This window comes from Trachypithecus francoisi, unplaced genomic scaffold (assembly GCF_009764315.1).
Source record: "Trachypithecus francoisi isolate TF-2019V2 unplaced genomic scaffold, Tfra_2.0 Lachesis_group10, whole genome shotgun sequence".
Taxonomy (NCBI): Eukaryota; Metazoa; Chordata; class Mammalia; order Primates; family Cercopithecidae; genus Trachypithecus; species Trachypithecus francoisi.
The window spans coordinates 18602254-18608053 of NW_022681455.1; the positions used below are offsets into that span (position 1 = coordinate 18602254).

The following is a 5800-nucleotide window of genomic DNA, read 5'->3' on the forward strand; positions in this document are numbered from 1 at the left end:
TTAGGCTGCATTCAAAACCATCTTGGGTCACAGGGCTGCAGGCTGTACAAGCTTGCTCTAGCTGAAACTCACTTGACTTGGTCATTGGGTTCTAGTGCACATTGTGCCAGTAACTGTGTGACCTGGGAAAGTCAGTTGTCTTTCAATGCTCAGTCTCCCCATCTGTAAAATGGGAATGATAAAACCTCAACTGAAGGGTTGTTGTAAGTATTAAATGAAATGACATTTGTAAAAGTATTCAGATGAGATAACATTGCTGTATTAAGATAGATTTTTTTTAAGGTACAAAAAGAATTATATTAAAACAGTAACATACATTTGTATGTATGAGGGAGGGATATTTAAAATTAAAATATTATATAATCACAAGAAAGACCAGATATTCTTTGCTCTGCCATTGGGCATCCAAGAAAAGTAAAGCCTGTTTTATATCCCCAAAATAAAAAAGAGGCTTGATAGAAGTAACAGTGCTTGGAACCCAAGTCAATTTATACTCTTGTTAGATAAGTCCAAATTCTAAAGGCTACAAAAATCCTGTTAAATCAAGGGGAAAATTCATTTTAGGATAAAGTTATTCAAGATGAAAGAAAGGCATGTCTTCAGTGAGAGAACTGCCTGCTATCGGATGATTTCTTGCTAATGTGTTTAAAGATTTTGAACTTCTCAATTTTCTTGGTTTTCTGGTAGCCAAATCTACCACCACCCCCTCACTTTTTCTGCTTGCCTTCATTGCAGTTGATGTTCAGATCAACAAAGGGAGGTACCTTGAAACCAAATGACAGAGCAACTGGAGGCAAATTTAAGTTATTAGCATTAAAGATCTGTTTCAGAGAATGGGAATCATAGACTCATATGTTGGCTTATATGCTTCCTGGGCTGACTTATGAAGAAAGTAGTTCTTTTCAATCAGTTTCTCAAGCTGGGACTGAATGTCGGAAATTTTAGACCAGGAAAAGTCAAATTCACTTAATGGAACCTTAGATTGTTTCAGGTAGCGAAGAAAACCCAATTATTTTGGGCGCAAAATGAGCAGGGCATGCCCTCTCCCAATTCAGAATCAAAAAACACAAAGAAGAAGAAAAAGAGGAAAATGCTGAATGATGCTGGACCTGATACAAAAAAAGCAAAAACTGAAAACAAAGGGGAATCTGAAGAAGAGAGTGCAGAGACTCCTAAAGAAACAGAAAATAATGTGGAGAAGCCAGATAATGATGAAGATGACAGTGAGGTGCCCAGCCTACCTCTGGGACTGACAGGAGCTTTTGAGGATCTTCATTTGTTTCTCTATGCAATCCTGTCAATGAAAACACTCTGAAGGCAATACAAGAAATGGGTTTTACAAACATGACTGAAATTCAGCATAAAAGTATCAGACCACTTCTGGAAGGCAGGGACTTCTAGCAGCTGCAAAAACAGACAGTGGTAAAACCCTGGCTTTTCTCATCCCTGCAGTTGAACTCATTGTTACGTTAAAGTTCATGCCCAGGGATGGAACAGGAGTCCTTATTCTCTCACTTGCTAGAGAACTAGCCATGCAAACTTTTGGTGTTCTTAAGGAGCTAATGACTTGCCATGTGCATACTTATGGGTTGATAATGGGTGGCAGTAACAAATCTGCTGAAGCACAGAAAGTTGCTAATGGGATCAACATGATTGTGGCCACAGCAGGCCGTCTGCTGGACCATATGCAGAATAACCCAGGGTTTATGTATAAAAACCTGCCGTGTTTGGTTACTGATGAAGCTGATCATAGATAGCTTGGATGTTGAGTTTGAAGGGGAATTAAAGCAAGCTATGAAACTTTTGCCAACACGTAAACAGACTATGCTCTTTTCTGCCACCCAAACTTGAAAAGTTGAAGGCCTGGCAAGGATTTCTCTGAAAAAGGAGCCACCGACATTGTTGGTGTTGATGATGATAAAGCTAATGCAACAGTGATGGTCTTGAACAGGGATATGTTGTTTGTCCTTCCAAAAAGAGATTCCTTCTGCTCTTTACGTTCCTTAAGAAGAAACGAAAGAAACAGCTTATGGTCTTCTTTTCATCTTGTATGTCCGTGAAATGCCACTATGAGTTGCTGAAGTACATTGATTTGCCCGACTTGGCCATTCATGGAAAGCAAAAGCAAAATAAGTGTACAACCACATTCTTCCAGTTCTGCCACCCAGATTCAGGAACATTATTGTGTATGGATGTGGCAGCAATTAAATAATTTTGTTTAATTTTCAGAGATTAGAACTATCCCTCCTCTATAACAAAATGGTTTGTAATGAGCAAGACGTCATTAATCTACTTAAAGATTTACTTATTCTAAACTAAGTATATTTGCTCACTGCCTTTTATTCAGTCCTTGCTGGAGAGGGGTAATAATGTTGACCTGTGATTCCTTTTTTTTTTTTTTTTTTGAGACCTGCTTGATTTATTCCGATTTTTTAATACACGGTGACACAACTGTGATCCCAAAGTGTGCAGAGTTAAAGCCTTCAACTGCAGCTGAGGAGAGGGCAAGAATGGTACACCTACGAACAGTGGTGAGTCAGGAATGATGGGCAGGGGGCCATGACCAGGGCAGCCTCTTCCCCAGGGCCAGGGACAGGGGAGTGGCCTGAGGAGCAGGACCCAAGTGTAGCCCAGGGCCGAGGAAGAGGTCAGAGACCTCCCCTTGGCCTAGGTCTGGAGCTCAAAAGTGCCACATGGCTGAGGGGGCAGCAGCCCAGGAAGGACCAGAGGCAGGGCCTGGAGAGCACCATTTCCTGGGGGGCTGGGGGCAGGGAAGTGCCCTACAGGAGAAGCCAGGAGGGGCTGCCTCCCCTTGGGGTGGGGGCTGGGCTGGAGCAGGCTGCAGCAAGAAAGACCTAAGGCAGGCACAGGGCCTGAGAGCCTGGGGGGATGGTGTGGGGGGCCTCCCAGGGCATCCTGACCCAGGGGGCAGTCCTGACTCAGCAGAGGATGCCCAGGGAGGGGCTGCAGAACCCTCAGGGCCTCCCCTCCTCTCTCCCTGGAAAGTAGCTGGGGAACCTGTAGTGCAAATCTGTGGACCACTTAGTTATGGAGGGAGGCTGTGCCTGAAGGGGGACATTGGGGTGTGCCCTGTCCATCACCTCGGCCTCCACCACTGTCTTCAGTACAGCCGCTTCGCGTAAGAGTGCAGGCCATGGATGCCATCCTCGATCTGGGCTGATAGGGTCTGCTTCTCAAACTCGAGCTCTCCTGAGTACATCATGGACCAAAGGACAGACAGGCTGTGGCCCCGATATCCTGGCAGCTGTGCTGGATGCCCGCTATGAGGTAGGGCATGAACTTCTGATTGGAACCTTTGTCTTGGATGGAACATGAGACACCCTGCACGATCTTCACCTTATCCCCCTCGCTGAAGTATGGTTTCTGGCTGCTGCTGCTCTTCTCCATGGCATCCAGTGAGCCCATGCCCCGGTACTTCTTAAGCCACACCTCGTCTGAGAAGTACTCGCAGGGGGCCTCCGTGGTGGCAGCCAGCAGGGAGCCCATCATCACTGTGGAGGCTCCAAGTTCCAGGGCCTTGACCACATGCTCCACAGTCTGGATGCCGCCATCCGGCTATGATGGGCACACCAAAGTGCCGGGCATACTCGACCACCTTGTATACAGCAGTGCCCTGGGGCTGACCGTAGGCCATCACTTCCTGGGTGATGCAGATGGAGCCGCAGCCCATCCCCACGCGCAGCCTATCCACACCAGCATCAGTCAGTTTCTTGCCCTGGGCTGCTGTCACCACGTTCCCCCCAATCACCTAGAGATTGGGGTACTTCTGTTTGATGTAATGCACTATGGCGATCTGATACACCGAGTTCCCTTGGGATGAGTCCAAGATTATGACGTTGATGTCCACCTGGGTGAGCAGGTCCAGGTGGTATTTGCCATCCTCATGGGTGCCCACAGCTACCCCCCACAGCAGCTGCTGGTGGGAATCCTTGGAGATCAAAGGGTAGTCTCAGTTCTTCAGGTCGGAGTGGGCGATGATGGCCACCAGTTCATTGCGATCATTGGCGATAGGCAGCTTCCCTTTCTTGCTAAGCTGCAGGATCTCATTTGCCTCTTTCAACCTCAGGCCTGCTGGAGCCACCACCAGCTCGATCCTTGGCGGCATCACCTCACTGAGGAGGGTGTTGTGGTCCTTCTTAGCAAGAAAGTTGATGTCTCAGGAGGTGATGATACCCACCAACTTGCTGCCCATGATGCCCGTCTCAGTGATCGGGATGCCAGAGAAGCCATGCCGCATCTTGGCCTCCAGGACATCACCCATGGTGTGCGAGGGGCTCAGCACCATGGGGTCCGTGATGAAGTCCCCCTGTTCAAACTTCTTGACTTTCCGACTTTCCACACCGCTTGGCCTGGAACTCTGGGGTGCAGCTGTGGTGAATGAGACCAACACCTCCCATCAGAGCCATCGCAATGGCCATGTCGGCCTCTGTCACAGTGTCCATGGGGGAGGAGATCAGAGGCATCTTCAGCGTGATCTTCCAGGTCAGGACTGAGGTCAGGTCTACCTCATCAGCTGTGAGGTCTATGAACCCTGGGAGAATCAGGACGTTGTTGTAGGCGAGGCCCTCAACGCTGGTGAAGAGCTGCTGCAGGGTGAGCCCATCCTCAGGCAGGTAGCAGGTGCCTCAGCTGATCAGATAGTCCGCCATGCTGCCACGAGACCCCGCGACCGCACGTGAACACCCGCACAGCCGCCGCCGCCGCTGCTAATGCCGCCATTTTAAAAATACAATATAAAATATATTCTAATTCGGGACATGCTGTGGATCACAATGCCTCATCTTGCTCACTTGTGGTTATTTATTGCGGGCACACTTTCTGGTAAGAGGCATAAACTGATGTAATATCAAAGGAACACCATAAGCCATCTGTACTGTTGAGATAATAATGAAGGTGGTCATCCAAGTTTACAGCATTCTTTTGGACATGATGGTATCTGATTTCTGCTTCCTTATCTCTCTCCAATTTTGATACCCTCAGGTATGTGCTGCAACATATATATTGTCCAAGGTCCTGTAGAAATGTGTGCAAAAATTGCAGATTGAAAAGATTGGAAGATATTTTTAAGGATTAAGTAACCCTATGTAGTAACGTTGTTCACTCTCAAAAGTTTTGTCTCTGTTGGTCAGTTCGTGGATTACTTCCGTTAAAAGAGGATTTTGGATTGGTTATTTTCAACATAACCACTGAGAATGAGAGCTTCAGCCTGTGTATGCATTAGGTCCTATAAAAGGAAGACAGATACTGGGCAAGGACCCCCTCATCCTGATAGAGTATTCTGGGAGCCTTGCACCAAAGTTTCTCTTATTTGTTTTGATTTGTTCTCACTCTTACATGGGGAGGTGAGGGTCAACTAGTTATGACTGAACTACTTATCTTTATTCACAGTGCTTATCAGAGGAGTATAAAATACTTCTTTTGTCTTTTGATAAAATTATAAAATTATGTGTTGTTAACACATAAATGATAATTAATGAGCCTCTTTGGGTTTAAGAAGGCACCAGAAATTAACAAACAATTAGGAATAAAACTAGGGTTTGCTTTCCATGATTATCTTTTGCTTTTGTTATAGCTTGAAAAAGTTGATAAGTAAGTAGTTTTAAAGTTTTTTAAAAAAATATTTTTTGGCCGGGCGCGGTGGTTCAAGCCTGTAATCCCAGCACTGTGGGAGGCCGAGACGGGCGAATCACGAGGTCAGGAGATCGAGACCATCCTGGCTAACACGGTGAAACCCCGTCTCTACTAACAAATACAAAAAACTAGCCGGGCGAGGTGGCGG

The 5800-nt window shown here is 46.4% G+C and overlaps 2 pseudogenes; one reads left to right on the forward strand and one right to left on the reverse strand.

Moving 5' to 3' along the window:
- The first annotated feature begins 914 nt into the window (after nucleotides 1-914).
- Nucleotides 915-2232, forward strand: LOC117088664 (annotated as a pseudogene).
- An 889-nt stretch (nucleotides 2233-3121) lies between these two features.
- LOC117086776 lies at nucleotides 3122-4670 on the reverse strand (annotated as a pseudogene).
- Between the last annotated feature and the right edge of the window lie 1130 nt (nucleotides 4671-5800).